The sequence below is a fragment of the Sus scrofa genome, chromosome 14 (genome assembly GCF_000003025.6).
Source record: "Sus scrofa isolate TJ Tabasco breed Duroc chromosome 14, Sscrofa11.1, whole genome shotgun sequence".
Classification (NCBI taxonomy): Eukaryota; Metazoa; Chordata; class Mammalia; order Artiodactyla; family Suidae; genus Sus; species Sus scrofa.
Window position 1 is genome coordinate 131,455,799 of NC_010456.5, and position 17,124 is coordinate 131,472,922.

General features: G+C 40.3%; 1 protein-coding gene across 13 annotated transcripts in view; it reads right to left on the reverse strand.

Annotated features, from left to right (window-relative positions):
• Window positions 1-17,124, reverse strand: part of ATE1 (arginyltransferase 1) — a 198,425-nt gene that overhangs the window by 73,780 nt on the left and 107,521 nt on the right. The window lies entirely within an intron of this gene.

Below are 17,124 nucleotides of genomic sequence, written 5' to 3' on the forward strand. Positions count from 1 at the left end.
AAAAAATGTATTTTATATGATAACCTAGTAAACCTATTGCAAATCCGGCGTTGCTGTGAGCTGTGGTGTAGGTCGCAGAAGCGGCTCAGATCTGGTGTTGCTGTGGCTGAGGCATAGGCCGGCAGCTGTAGCTCCCATCAGACCCCTAGCCTGGGAACCTCAACATGCTGTGGGCGTGGCCCTAAAAAGATGGAAAAAAAAAGGAAACACTCTTGTATATACATCACTTGTGAGTATGTCTAAAATAAATTCCTTGAATTGGAATTGTTGAGTATAAGGGTTTTAATTTTATAGCACAAAACTGTTTTCCATAGAAACTGTGCTGTTTTGTATTTCCACAGCCATGTTATATATGCAAATGCTAATTTCCCCACATCCTTGCTGACAGTATAGTACTAAAATGTTCCATCTTTGCCAATCTGAGAAATGGTATTTCATTGTGGTTTTAATTTTCATTATGTATCTTTCTGAATGTTTAGTAGAATTTGTATTTCCTTTTCTATAAAGTTGGCCCATTCTGCTGTTAGGTTTATGGTCTTATTAACTGAGAAACTCTTTTATTTTAAGGAAATTAACCCTTAGTTTGTAAAATAGGATGTGTTTTCCTAGTTTGTTTTTCAACTGCGTGTCGTGCTCTTTTGCCCTGTGAAAATCTGGTGAATTTATCATTTTTTAAAATGGCATGTGGATTTGGAACTATAAAAAGTTCACTATCGGAGTTCCTGTCGTGGCTCAGTGGTTAACGAATCTGACTAGGAACCATGGGGTTGGCGGGTTCAATCCCTGGCCTCACTCAGTGGGTTAGGATCTGACGTTGCCATGAGCTGTGGTGTGGGTCGCAGATGCGGCTCGGATCTGGATTGCTGTGGCTGTGGTGTAGGCCGGCGGCTACAGCTCTGATTGGACCCCTGGCCTGGGAACCTCCATATGCCGTGGGTGCGGCATTAGAAAAAGAAAGACAAAAATAAAAAATAAAAATAAAAAGTTCACTATCACTCAAAGATTATGAAAACATTTTCATGTTTTTTTCTAGTACTTTCATGATTTTACATATACATTTATGCTCCATCTGGAATTTCATCTGGTGTAAGGTAGAAAAAGGGTCCAATCTAATTTCTTTCAGATGGTTACCAAGTGGCCTCAACATCATTTTAAAAAACAATCATCATTTTCCCCACTGATTTAAAATGTCTCTTTGATAACTTACCAAATTTCCAAATATACTGAGCTCTCCTTCTGGATTTTCTATTTATTCTATCTGTCTGTCTACTCATGTACCAGTACCACAGAGCTTAAACTATTAAAGCTTTATATTACATTTTAATATTATATCTGTTAGATCTAAACCCTTCCCCCTTATTGTTCTTCATGTGCAGAAATTTCTGGTTCTTCTTATTTAATTATTCCATGAGTCTGTAATTAGTACAAAACGATTACCAATATGATTAAGGAAACAGTAATACACATGGAATGGTGGATATTGTCTACTGATGGCAGAACATCAAAGAAGAAAAGCCCAAGAAATGTCTAGTAATAAGAAAATATATCTTAAGTTAAAAAAACAAACATGAAAAACCAAAATAAAATCCAAAACATACAAATGACATCATTTCCTAATTTAAGGTAGAACTAAATGCTGACTGGCTAAGATGTACAGATCAAATATTTGGGGGGAGGGAGAATCAGCCATCAGCTACGAATCATCAAGATTAAAACAGACCTAGTCCACGCAGATTCATCAACTGCCACCTGAACCCAGTACCTGGATTTAACAATGACGCAGTCAATAAAAAAAAAAAACCTCAGTCAATGAACATTAAATGAATCTCACTATGTGACAGGCACTAATTTCTGGAAACAAAAAGATGAAACAGATGCATGCCTCTAGATAATTTACAACCTACTGGGAGTAGTCGACCTGGAGAAAGATGAAGGACACACAGAATATATTAAATGGGATCAAGTACAACTGTCCAATGTCCTAAATGCACACACGGTTCTTTTAAGGCAACACGTGCCTGTAACAATGTATCAGGTATTTTATTTTTAACTCAAATACTCAGGTTATCTTACTGAAAAACCATAATGTACATATTTTAACTTCTGACTATCCGAAATCAAAGTTTTAGATTAGGCTAAAACATTAGTTTTCTAAGTATGGGCATATTTCAGTGCTTCAAATACTGTCTCAAGCCATCAAAGAATGTGAAGAGTTTTATGAAATACACCACTTTGAAGTTTAATACTTTCTAAACTTAGCTGACAGAGAGTTTTAAGTGGCCAAACTGCCTGCAGTTCAATTCAAAGTCGCATCACACAAATGAAAAATGAGGGGCCAGAAAGGAGCCTGGCCTTTCCAGCTCATGTATGAAAATGAGAAAGGTCTGTATTAAGAATGTAATTACTTAAGGATTTGGACATACTTCCTGTTGGTCAGAAGGAAAAATATTTAATCAACCTCTAGGTACATTCATTCGTATTGGAACAATGAGGTAAAAGCAGATTAATTCTTTCCTAGGGTGCTGGCTTTTCGTAAATAAGGAGAAACCTGAGTTACCACAGATTTCTAAAGTACTCAAAATTCTGCAAATGTAATTGGTCTGACAGGGCTTATCTTGTAATGGTTTAGAATATTCCTTCAATTTGATCTACATGGTAAAAGATCCCTCCCACCACCTAAAAAAAAAAAACAAAAAAATAAAAACCCAAACCACTCAACAGGGACAGCCCCACAGTGAACTCTGACCAGGCAAGGGCACCCATTTCAAGAGGGGAAGCTACAGGAGAGGATAATGTAGTTTAAGACAAGATACCTGGAAAAGGTAAAAGCTGTCTTCTAAAAAGCCTAAACAGAGGAGGGAAGTTTATCATTAAACTCCTCCAGTGAGGGGTAACCACCCAATTCAAAGCCCTCGAAGAGAAGCAATTCAGTAAACTCTATGATCTATAACTTTACCAACTGTTATAGCTTCTGTGGCTCTTTACAAGTTGGAACCGTTTTAAAACTGGGACGCAAAACAGAAACAAAAAGAAAACACTAACAAACTAAGTGCCCCTATACTGTGAGCTGCCACAGAAGAGTGAACATTCTACTCAGAGCATAACTGTAGAATTCAATGATTTTTTTTCTTTAAAGAAAACCACTTGGACTATTTGTAAAACAAATTATACTACACCTCACCCATGGGGGGGGGGAGAAAAAATTAAAATGCTGTTATACTATTTCAATCAACTTTACTAGGCTGTCACAATTAAAATTTGAGGACATGCCAAAGTTAAATCTAAAACACTGGGGAGAAGAAAGCTAGTTAAATACATTTCCTGCTCCATTTCTATTAAAAATAACTGCTTCTTCTGGAAGAGATCATAACAATTTTGGTTTCTGGTCAATGGAATGAACAGGCATTCTTTTCACTTCCATGCTCTGGACCATAATTTCAAGAACATTTTATCATACTGATCCAATTTTCTACCCCATAAAAGCATCACGAAATAAATTACATGTAGAATATTTCAGTTTAGCAAAATATAAGCGTTTTGGCCTAAAAAATATGTTCATTTGATAGCCAGACATTTAAAAACATCTCACCATCATACCTTACTGAATAACAGTGAGCAAGGGTAGCTAAAGAGCATATACAAGGGATGAGTGGAGTTCCTGTCATGGCGCAGCAGAAACGAATCTGACTAGTATCCATGAGGATGCAGGTTTGATCCCTGGGCCTCGCTCAGTGGGTTAAGGATCCGGTACTGCCATGACCTGTGGTGTAGGTTGCAGATGCGGTGCAGATCTGGCGTTGCTGTGGCTGTGGCATAGGCCAGCGCCTGCAGCTCTGATTAGACCCCTAGCCTGGGAATCTCCATATGCCACAGGTGTGGCCCTGAAAGACAAAAAATGAGGGGGGGGGATGAGTATCTGGAAAATTTTTGATTTCACAATCATTGACAATTTCAGTAAAGATATTTTAAAATAGATTAACATCCTATATGTCTAATGAAAACTGAGCCAATGACATGGGGAGACGTTCTCTCAGCTACAAGTCTGAATTTTCAAAGACAAAGTCTACATTAACTAGATGGAAGAGGAGCCAAAAGAAAAACGGTTCTAGCAAACCTTAACTGCCAATTTTTTTGCAACATTTTATTGATACGTAATTCACATACAATAAAGTTTATTTTTCTTTTTTTCCACCACACCGTGCATGGCATGTGGAAGTACCTGGGCCAGGAATCAAACTCATAGCATAGCAGCAACCCAAGTTGCTGCAGTGACCATGCGGGATCCTTAACCTTCTGCACCACAAGGGAAATCCTCAAGAGTAACTTTTAGAGTATCTGTAAGGCTGCACAATTACTACCACCATCTAGCTCCGTAACATTCCATCATCCTCAAAAGAAACCCCGTACCAACCGGCAGTCACTCCCCCTTCCCTCTCCCTCCGAGCCCCTGGCAACCACTAAATCTCCTGACAATGCACTTTAAAATGGGGTGTTTCTTTGCATTCCCATCTTCCCTATTTGAGGCAGAGCCGAAGTCAAAGCCGGACACAGCCGAGAAGCCCGAAGCAACAAGGCTGGCGCTGTCTTTTACCACCTTCCTCCTCCTCCGTCAGTCCGCCCTGGCTGCACAGGCTTCCATGCTGGTCCTGGAACACATCAGGCCTGCTTCCACCTCGGGGCTCCCACTGACCGTTCTCTCTTCTGGTTCTGCAGATATTCCCATGGCTAACTCTGTCATCTGCTTTAAGGTGTGGGCTCAACTGTCACCTTCTCAGTGAAGCCCACTTAGCGCCTCTGCTGTCTGTCTTGCACAGGACTTCTAACGTTCTGGCTGACTCACTTCTTTATTACAGCGACGGGAAACTCCTAGCCCGAGGCTGGGTCAGGGATTTCAGTCTGATTTGTTCACTGAAGCACCCCCAAACCCGCTCCTAGGAACAGCCGGATGGATGAACAATGAATCCCCTACGCTCGGCCCATCCAGCTTCTCCCTCCTCCTCTGAACACAGCGGACGCTACTTCAATGCCCTCGTGTTCTGCACATGAACACGGCACACGTGAACCAGCCAAAATGTGCTGAATCTCTATTTATGAGGCACCTCCACCACCTTTTCGCTGTATGGGACTAGTTCTCCACCTTTGGGAAAATACTAAAAGTCCATGAACAGTATTGTGACAGGGTCTGTAAGAATTACTGAAATTAAAAAGGGGTTCTCACACTTGAGAAAGTTAGAAACTACTGGTTCAAGTCAGTTTCGTTTTTTTCCTCCTCAAAGCTGAAAATGTTTCTTTCCTTATTTCAGGGGCATGTACTTTCCGTTAAAGAAAAGCACGGCTTTTCGTATCAAGCTTCATTTTATGAAGAGGAGGAGGAACCTGACTTGAGAAAAGGCTTCCTCACCTGCTCCAAGTCAAGCACTGTCACTTTGGTTGGTAAGGAACATAATAACGACAAGGAGTTCCTCCTGGGTTTGCTAAGAACACAGCTCTCACAATGACTTTGCCTATCATCCTAGTTAAACCTTAAAATGTCTCAAAGAGGTAATGGGGAGGATAAATCCGGGGGCTGGGACCGATACAGGCAGGCACACTACTATATATAAAATAGATAGGTTAACAAGGACCTACTGCAACGCACAGGGTAACCTCAATACTGTGCAACAATCCATGTGGGAAGAGGAGCTGAAAAGGAATGGACATACGCGTATGTACTCTGCTGCTCACCTGAAACTAACACAACACAACTTTGTAAGTCAACTATACGCCAATTAAATGTATTTTTAAAAAGGGAATGCAGATAGACATTATTTTCACTGCACAGATAAAACATGTCAAAAAACGTTAGAGATGAACTCAGAACTAGACTCTTGATTCCCATTCTCCTTCTATAGCTAAATATTTAATATGCATAATTCGTTTAAAGTATTTTCAAAAGATCTTAAAAATCCCAACAGTTCAATCACAACACGCAGAGGACCTGTTTGGCACCGAGGACGATGCGATGCACGAGCCGGGGGAGGCGCTCGCTGTGCGCTGGGGAAAGGAGGCAGCTGTGCCTCGAGGACTTTCGGAGCCAGTGGCAAATATAGGGCGGGGGGCCCCAGGTGCTATGGAAGCACCAAGAAGCTCAACAGCAGCTCCGCATGGGTCAGAGCTCTGAGAAGAGCCACAAGGACTGCGAACGGGCTGCTGGTGGTGGGACACAAAGGTACAACAAACAGCTTTCTCTGGAGATCCCTCAGTCAAAAGAGGTTCCCTCTGCAGTGTGTCCTAGAATCCGAGTAGCCCCATGTTTGGGTAGAAAAAAAAAATCAGGCACTTAGCAAGAGCAAATGTAGGTAGCCAAGCCCTACGCTGACCATGTCACCCGTCTGAGTCCCCAAGTGCATGTCTATCAAAACTTCACCAAATGAGAAGTGCAATGAAAAACAACTGTTGCCGCTCTACAGACAGAATGTGGTCCTGTGTCAATGGTTTCGGGGAGCTTCCAAAATAAACGTATTTACGTATTTTTTGCTTTACATTCAAAATGTTAACAATGGGTTAGTTATGAAGAGCAACTCCATCTTCTCTCTGAACAAATGCCAATTTCCATAAATTCAAATTTATTACCAGTAGGTATCTTTCTTTTTAATACAGAATTACATGTTCAAAGCAACTTTCAAGTTCGTGAATGGATCCCACTGTAACCTGGTATTATCTGGAGAAATATTATGAAACACATGGTTTTAAAATTACATTCTGGTTCCTTTTATCTCATCCTATCATCCTAGATTCTAACGAAATACTTCTTACAACTGAATGCACGATCGGTCAAAAATAAAAGAAGAATTCATTATTAACATTATAATGGAAATTCCCTGTAATAATCCTGAAGAAAGCAATGAAATTACTAAACACCATTTTTAAAACAAATTCAAAGTGTTAACAGGTCTACTCTTTGATTATAGTTAATCCAGAAATACTTTAATTTCTGAAGAGCTTTAAACATCTTTTAAAAATCTTTCTCTTTTTTTTTGCTCTATAAAGACATATGTGAACCTCTATGCATTTAGGACTACATGGCATACAAAAATTCTCTTTAAATATTACATTTGTCTTGGTATAAGTTTAAAAACCATGCAGATGAGAAGTTATTTCTTTAATTAAAGTTAAAGGATCTGGGACTGCTATTTTTCTTAGGAAAAAAAATCCAAATAATAAAGAAATGCTTTCATACGACATTCACCCAAGTTAGCATTCTTGGCTTTTAATTGGAAACATCTGGGGGATGGGCTTGGCCGATTGCAATAAAATTGAAGTTACCAATTCACACCCTGCCATTCTGAGGGTATTTTGTTTTTACAGTTTTCAAATTAAAACCAAACGGACTTTCCTTTGAACTCTGGTCCTGAAGCAAAGATCTTTATGAGATTTCACTCTCAAGAATACTTATAAATATTTTGAAAAATACGAAGGATTTTGTGAGTACTCGAGCATAAACCAGCAGAGTTTGTTTTGAAAGTTCAAGTTAAATTAAAACCTAAGAACACCAGAAGACAATATTATTTAAATGCGCGCGCGCACACACACACACACACACACACACACACACTGAACACTAGGAGCACTGAACCGAAACAAAAGATTAACTAGACATTTAAGCCTTTATCAGTATTCCATTTTTCTACAATACACCTATTGATTTTACTAAAACCAACTGCTTAAAGAGAGGCTCTAACACTACGTAAACAAAAATAGTTCAAAATAATCCATTAGAGTGGGCTGCAGCTCCAGAGAAAGTGAGTAAGAACAGGGCTTATTAAATGCAGTCTTCGCCCTGAAAGACAACACCAGTGGAATCCCATCCACAAAGCACTACAGCAGACCCCCTTGCTCCCTGATTTCATTACATAAACAGAGGTTGACTTTATCAGTCCCCAAGAGAGTGCTTGAGAAGTAACTCTAGCTGCTCTGTTTTCAGAAACTGTGTTTGGATTGTGCCATGCTCAGTTGGCAGGCGAGCTGAGCCCAGTGAGGACAAAGGGCCTAAACATCTGAATCCATTTGTGTTCCCCAAATTCTGAAAGCCAACAGATGGACTCCATGTGCTGCTAGGCTAAGCTTTGAAAATTTAAAAATACATATTTTTGTCCACTGACAAACAGAAAGTGATGGTATTCTGTGTTTCTTTAATTAAAATCCAAGGGTTCGCAAAGGCTCCAGGACTTAACTTTAAATCTTCCTTAAGACTGGGCTATTTATTTTACTATTAGCAAATAATAGAGAAAAAAGATTCTAATTCAGTTTTAATCACAATCTTTGCTTTTATTTTGGAAACCCTGGGCTAATCTTTTTTTTCTTCTAGAAAATACAAAGAAAGCTTGTGAAGAAAAGATTCAAGGAGTCAACTTACAGCCCAAATTTAATTTTGAACTGAAGGGTCATAAGTTGAAAAGGATGAAGGAAAAAAAATAAAAAAGAAATAGAATGAAAGATGAAGACAAAGACAAAAATGTAAGAAAAAAAGGAAAAAGTAAAACTCAAAGCTTCTTCAACAATCTGTTAAAGGTTAAATATTCCTGTGAATATTCATGTATATGTATCTATGTGTATATTACATTTGGCCTTCACCATATTGGTAAGAAGAAGCAACCCCAGTGTTTGCTTTTTCAGGCTACTGCTTGGAAAACAGCACTTAGAATCACTGGTTCTGCTGCTATCCTAGGTGAGGTCATCCTTACCTGGGCAACGCTGAAAAGAGCTGATTCCAATCTCTCCCCTTAATCCACCCTCCTACTGACACCAGGAAGAAATGATTGTGTAAATTCTCTATTTAAAACTCTTCTGGCTCTCCAAATCTAAAGAAGAGTAGGATGACTCTTTTTAAAACAAAAAAAGAGATTTGGAGTTTCCATCGTGCCTCAGCAGTAACAAACCCGACTAGGATCCATGTGGATGCAAGTTCAATCCCTGGCTTCATTCAGTGGGTTGAGGTTCTGGTGTTGCCGTGAGCTGTGGTGCAGGTCGCAGAAGCGGCTCAGATCTGGGGTTGCTGTGGCTGTGGCGTAGGCTGGCAGCTGTACCTCCAATTCAACCCCTAGCCTGGGAACTTCCATGTGCCACAGGTATAGCCATTAAAATGGAGAAAAAAAAAAAAAAAGATTTCATAAACCTTTATATAAGATGGTATAATTTTAGAGTTGATGAGAAATTATATAAGATAAAAACCCACTACAAGTTAAATAATGCTTTTAAAATTGTTTGAATTTTACTAATCACAAAAGAACCTAACATATGTTTGCAGAATAACAGCAACAACGCACATTGTGCGTATGGATTCACACACTTCCTGTTAAAGCTCCCTGTCTTAAAGAGACCAAGCATCTTGAGCGTAAGGCACAGATCTGCTGCCAGGCGACTGGTTCACCCCTGCACTCACCCAGGGCACGCACGTCTAGGCACAGGCTCTTCTGCTGGGGTGACTGCCCGTATGGCCTAAATGCCTATAGCATGTACACTTAAACCGAACCTACACGCTGCCTACTCTCCCCTTACCAAGCTTTCCTGGGACTCTGCCTGACCACATCACCCAGTGACCTCTCAGTCCTGCAGCCAACGAGTAATTATTAAACGTTTCCCATGCCAGGTTGCATGCTGAGGTCCCGGAGATGCCATGGGGAACAATAACACCACCGGTTTCAGTTCTCAGGGACCTTTTAGTCTAGAAGTGGGGACAACCTTATGGAAACAATCATTCGGAAACAATGTTACAAGGTAGGGCAAACTCTATGTTGAAAAAGCACATGAGTACAACAGGGAAACCTAATTTATTATTTATTCATTTTGTCTTTTTGCTGCTTCTTGGGCTGCTCCCGCCGCATATGTAGGTTCCCAGGCTAGGGGTCTAATCAGAGCTGTAGCTACCAGCCTACGCCAGAGCCACAGCAACACAGGATCCGAACCACATCTGCGACCTACACCACAGCTCACGGCCACGCTGGATCGTTAACCCACTGTGCAAGGGCAGGGATCGAACCCGCAACCTCATGGTTCCTAGTCAGATTCGTTAACCACTGCGCCACGACGGGAACTCCAGGGAAAACTAATTTAGATGAGGAGGCTCAGGGTTGGCTCTTTGGGGTGACCTCTGGGTTTCTACAGCCATCCATAGATCCTAGAACTTAATACAATACTTTGAAGTTGTCTCTTTACATGCTGTGCTTCTCATACTTCTGTACCACCACCCCGTCCTCCATAATCCCAATTTGGAGCTCCCTAAAATCTGCAAGTACATCATTTCCTCGCATTTCTTGTCCCTCAGTGGAACTCCTTCAAGGACTGAGTTCTCAAAAAATACTTACTGAGTATTTATTGAATTAAATGAAACTGTGTCAAATTATATTCCTTAAATATAGAGAATAAGATCATTTTAAAACTAGAAGGGGGAATTCCCATTGTAGCTTGGTGGTAACGAAACTGACTAGTATCCAAGAGGATGCAGGTTCAATCCCTGGCCCTGCTCAGTGGATTAAGGATCCAGCATTGCCATAGACTTCAGTGTAGGTCACAGACTCAGCTCAGATCTGGGGTTGCTGTGGCTATGGGGTAGGCCGGCAGCTGCAGTTCTGATTCAACCCCTAGCCATATGCTGTGGGTGCAGCCCTTAAAAAACAAAAAACAAAAACCCTAGAAGGGGCTTAGACCTCCCTGGTTAGTACCCAGTTTCATTATCGTATCTTTCTTAAGAAGGGGGGTAGTTTTAGCAACTTAAGGCCAATTACTGGTAAAGCCAAGATTAGAAGCTCAAACTCTTAATTCTTTTTCTGTTAAAATCCCCAAGCTAAAACCAGACACAAGTATGAATACCTTAAGTATGTCAGCGATGTCCTATGTACTTCTTGACGAAAATTTGCCTAATTAAAATTATTTCGGATCTGGAACTTTTAGAAACATATTACTACCTTTTTTTAACCATTCTTTTTAAAGTTGATATGCCCTGAGTCAAACAAATGCTAAAAAATAGTTCATGACAAAATACACAGCTTTAATAAAGTCAGTAAGTTGTCGCTGATTGATCATGTCTCTAACTGGAGCTTTTCTTTTCAGTAAACATTTTTCAATGCCTAAAACCCTTAATCGTAAAAGTCTGCTGAATTATACCCCTGAGGGAAATAAGAAGTTAGCTATAACCTCGTATTTATCCTAGGGGTGTGATCTTTGGTAATCATTCCCTTTTTTCTGCCTGATGGAAAATTCATCACAAATGACTTAAATGCTTCAAGTTAAGGATAACCTTTTCCCCCTCAACTGTGGAGCAGTGGGAGTCCTGGTAGAATTTACATCCTACCCCCCTGGATGTCATCAGTACTGTGCGTGTCTTTGCAAGAAAAGGCCCTGGGAGTCTGCTTTCGGCAATGCCCACACATCAGTAAGCTAAAGATGCCTTCTTTCCCTCCTTTCTAAATCATCAGTCATGTAATTCTAAAAAACACAATCACTTTAAACACAGTTCTTCACGGGGTGAGCAAATTAAGTCCACTCCCAGAGTTTTAGAAAAATTACTGAGAACTGACTTTGTGACCAACACCAAATAGCCTTAGGTGGCAACTTGAGAGCCCTCACTTCATCCCTTCTAACATACCCACCCGAAAATACCACATCGGTCCAAACTCAACTAACCGTGCGTGTTGTGCGAACACCACTTAGAGTCACCCAGACCCTTAGGAGCATCGTAACATTAATGCCCCTGTAAATGTCACAATTTTATCCATTTTTTGACCCATTATAAACCACATATTCACCAAACACAAAAACATCTTTAGGATACAAGGATTTGTAATATTGTTATACATGGCTTTAAAGTGTTATGTAGAACTTAATTTTTTTTTTTTTTTTTGTCTTTTGTCGTTGTTGTTGTTGCTATTTCTTGGGCCACTCCCGCGGCATATGGAGGTTCCCAGGCTAGGGGTTGAATCGGAGCTGTAGCCACCGGCCTACGCCAGAGCCACAGCAACGCGGGATCCGAGCCACGTCTGCAACCTACACCACAGCTCACGGCAACGCCGGATCCTTAACCCACTGAGCAAGGGCAGGGACCGAACCCGCAACCTCATGGTTCCTAGTCGGATTCGTTAACCACCGCGCCACGACAGGAACTCCTAGAACTTAATTTTTAAACATATGTACCTGAAATTTTTAAATATACGAAAGGAAGTTTTTAATGGCTATAAAATTCTTCTATAATGATATCACCTTTGACCTACACAAAAAATACATTATCCTGGAGTTCCCGTAGTGGCGCGATGGAACCATGAGGTTGCGGGTTCGATCCCTGGCCTTGCTCAGTGGGTTAAGGATCCAGCGTTGCCGTGAGCTGTGGTGTAGGTTGCAGATGTGGCTTGGATCCCGTGTTGCTGTGGCTGTGGCGTAGGTCGGCAGCTACAGCCCGATTGGACCCCTAGCCTGGGAACCTCCATATGCCAAGGGAGAGGCCCAAGAAATGGCAAAGAGACCAAAAAAAAAAAAAAAAAAAAAAATTATCCTAAAATTTTAAAGCACCAATCATCACCTTTCCATCCAAATAACAGTTTGGAGAAGTCAAAATAGCATAATTATCTTCTCAGTTTACCACATTAGAACTCTCTGGAAAGAGTGTAAACAAAATTGAAGCTGAAATCTACCACTTCCAGTTGTGGGAAAGTATAATTTTGGGAAATTACTATTATGCAGAGCCTGAAACTACAGAATCTGTATGGTTGTGACCCTAACAGGGTGGAGGACTGAGTACGTCTGGAGGCTGTCCATCTACAGGCTGCCTGTAGGCTTCTGGTGATGTGGCATCCAAGCGACAGATTCTGTGGGGTATGCAGCACCAACTCTAACAATGACTCTTCAGTGTCACGCTGAGCTCATAGGTCTAAAGATGCGTTTTAGTCCCCTGCAGTTATCCTTTCTGATGCTTAAATTGTTCATCCTTCCGCGAGAGTCAATTTAAGTTGGCTTCAGAGAGTCCCCGCCATAACCACAGCAGTTTATGACAGCTCCATGCTCACTAACTACATTTTATCTTCACGTAGATTGTTAACTAAATAATTTTATTTATTTATTTATTTATTTTTTGGTCTTTCGTTGTTGTTGCTATTTCTTGGGCCGCTCCCGCGGCATATGGAGGTTCCCAGGTTAGGGGTCCAATCGGAGCTGTAGCCACCGGCCTACGCCAGAGCCACAGCAACGCGGGATCCGAGCCACGTCTGCAACCTACACCACAGCTCACGGCAACGCCGGATCCTTAACCCACTGAGCAAGGGCAGGGACCGAACCAGCGACCTCATGGTTCCTAGTCGGATTCGTTAACCACTACGCCATGACAGGAACTCCTAACTAAATAATTTTAACTATTCTCAAACTTCATTGTGTGTTATTAAGCAATGGATCTGGAAATCTATCACTAAATAAATTAGTTTTCATCCAGTTACCTAACTTTAGTCTCAGGGAACAGCATCATCTATGAGAATCTGAGTCGTCTTGTAACAACAGCATGAAGCACTTACAAGATGACTGCAAGAATCACATAAGACAGAATTAAATGCACACTTTCCAAAGCACTTTTAGCAAATATCTAGCCTGAACTAAAGGATCTAAAAACTGTAATAAATCAAATTGGGAGCAAAAAATAAAAAAAAAGAAAATTAATTATATTTTCAGGTCGAATTTGAATAAAACTAAACAATTATTTGATTTTTTTCTTTCTAAAACTTAAAGTCACCCATTTTTAGTAGAGAATATTCCTATATTTCATTAAATAAACAATTTTAGTATGATAAGGCATATTGATCACCCCCATTTTATAGATAAAGACACTGAGGCTTAGAAAGTCTGTACATATAATAAGGCATAAAAACCAAGATTTTTTTTGGTTGCACCTGGGCCGGGGATCACACTCACACTGCAGCTGCGACCTGTGCCACAGCTGTGGCAATACCGGATCCCTAGCCCACTGCACCACAAGAAACATCCTAAACAAAGAATTGACTTCAGCTTTGTCATCTTTGGGATCTTGATCTTAATTCTGTTTTCTCCTGGTGAAATGGTTAACTAATGTTTAAAGGCCATTAGGAAATATATTTACAGTCCAACTTTTAACAGCATTTCATTAAAGGAATATATAAATATTTAAATTTTAAATGTCTCCAAACAACTGGAATTATGAAATATGTTTTTAAGGTCCTAATGTTCAAAAGAAATTGTGAAAAAATTCTAACAAAAAAAGAAAAAAAAAAAAAAAAAAAAAGGAAAAGATTCTACCCCTGGATAAAAGATGGGGGGAAACAACTAACTATTCAGTCTCCAAGTATGACCCCCGCCCCAGGTTACTTATTAATTGCAAAGGGAAAAAACAGCTGTACAGTGGAGAAATCTGGTACATTCCACCTGAACCATCGCTATAATGGGACAAACTGACTTCAAGGGACTCCAGATGTGATATCCTGAGAGAGGCACAGCATCACCTGGGTAGTTTTCCTTTCTTTTCTTTCTTTTTTTTTTTTTTTTTTTGGTCTTTTTGCCATTTCTTGGGCCGCTCCTGCAGCATATGGAGGTTCCCAGGCTAGGGGTCAAGTCGGAGCCACAGCCGCCAGCCTACGCCAGAGCCACAGCAACTTGGGATCCGAGCCTCGTCTGCAACCTACACCACAGCTCATGGCAACGCCAGATCCTCAACCCACTGAGCAAGGACAGGGATCGAACCCACAACCTCATGGTTCCTAGTCAGATTCGTTAACCACTGTGCCATGACAGGAACTCCACCTGGGTAGTTTTCTGACCAAAAATGTTCTACCTGAATAAAATTATGAAGAAATAATCAGACAAATTCAAGTCATTTTTAAACTCTTCAAAAATATCAACGCTGTGAAAGGCAAAAAAAAAAAAAAAAAAAAAAAAAAGTTATAATTCTAGATTAAATGATACTTTAAAAACCCATAAAACCAAATGAAATATATAACCTATGATAAGCTCTCAGATTGGGAGAAAACAATAAAATACATTATTGAGACAACGGGGAAATTTAAACATTGACTATATATTTCATTGTATTATTTATTAAATTTTTTTTTTTTTTTTTGCTCTTGAGGGCCTCACCTGTGTGGCACATGGAGGTTCCAGGCTAGGGTCTGATCGGAGCTACACCTGCCGGCCACAGCCACAGCCACAGCCACACCAGACCGAGTCACGTCTGCAACCCACACCACAGCTCACAGCAACGCTGGATGCTTAACCCACTGAGCAAGGAAGACCAGGGACCAAACCCGCAACCTCATGGTTCGTAGTTGGATTCGTTTCCTCTGTGGCGTGAGGGGAACTCCAAGAATATTAAATGTCTTAAAAGTGGTAAGTATGCGAATATCCTTGTTCTGAGGGAGATTCATGCTGAGAGACTTAAGGTGAATGGCCCTAAATGAGAAGGTCAGGATCTCTGAAAGCTACCTTCAACTGGGGCAAAAGAAACACACACACACACACATAAAATTATACACACATTCATACAAAGAAATAAAACGGAAGTGGCAAAATGTTGATAACTAGTGACTCTAGGCGAAGGTATGTGGGTTATTCACTATACTCTTCTCTCACTTTTCCTGTAGGTTGGGAATTTTCAACACTTGGGGAAAAAAAAATCAGATCCAATAAAATACATACTTCTCTCAACCATGCATGTCTGTACAGCACAGTATTCAGTATTCTGTTCCTTTTTTTTTTTTAGAACTTACCGTATTCGATCCGGCAGGCTAGTTCTGTAAATACTTGTCCTGTCCAAGGGCTTTGCAGGCAGGGCCTACTTCTCACTCGTCAGCACCAGCAGAGTAACTTACTGCAGGTTCTCAAAGAGCCTCATCTACCAGTAGTCCTATTAATGCCGAATTAAATACGTGCTGCTTTTTCTAAGATACCACTACTGTGGGTGATAATAATGGTTTTTAAAATACTATAAAGCCTCACAACAGAATTAGGTCACGACTGATAAATTATACTAGATAATCCTACCAACTTAGGATGATTTTTAGACTGTTAAGTATCTGTAAAGTTAAATAAAAAAGAAAGGAAAAACAGGAGTTCCCATCGTGCACAGTGGAAACAAATCTGACTATTCGGCCTTGCCGTGAGCTGTGGTGTAGGTCGCAGACGCGGCTCGGATCTGACATTGCTGTGGCTGTGGTGTAGGCCGGCAGCTATAGCTCCAATTGGACCCCTAGCCTGGGAACCTCCATATGCCGTGGGTGCGGCTCTACAAAAAAAAAAAAAAAAGAAGAGAAAGAGAAAAAAGAAAAAGAAAGGTAACCAAACAAACAACCACCATTATGTTAAGTCTACAACCCACATGAAATAGCTCATGGTTTATCACCTCATATAGTGTAAGTTAAAATTTATGTTTGTAAAATCCACCTTAAAATTTGTATCCCAAGTTGGTAATGTGTATTCTGGAGACATCAGGGCAATTTTATCATTGAACTTCATAGAGCAAAGTGTTCTGATACTAGAATAATGGCTATTATATGCTGGACATGTAGAGGCTGGACTAGCAGAGGAGTGAGCTGAGGTAGGTTGGCAGCATACCAGCGTAGGGTCAGCAAGCCATGGCCACGGGCCAGATCTGTCTGCTGCTTGTTTCCATATGGCCCACAACCTAGGAATGGGTTTTCCTTGTTTTAATGGTTAAAAAATAAATCAACACAAGAGTAATAGCTTATGACACGTGAAAATTATATGACATTCAAATTCAATGTCCATAACCAAAGTTTTACTAGAGCCCAGCCATGCTCATTTGTTTACATAGCTTCTATGACTGCTTTCACTTCAATGACAGACCACATGGCTTATAAACTTAAAAGATTTACAATTTGGTCCTATACAGAATGACTGCCACAGAGAGAAATTTCAATTTCTAGTAGACAATGAGGACCCATGGATGTGTTTATCTTGTGATTTTTTAAGGAGGCTCTACACTTTTGTGCCTTTTTTAATGTGTATAGTATGCCTCAATAAGAAGATTTCTTTAAAAAAAACCCTATTTTTGTGAATTTTAGAATGTAAGAAAAAAAACATTGTCATGTTTCCAAAATTAAACATGTAAAAACAGAAATTTTC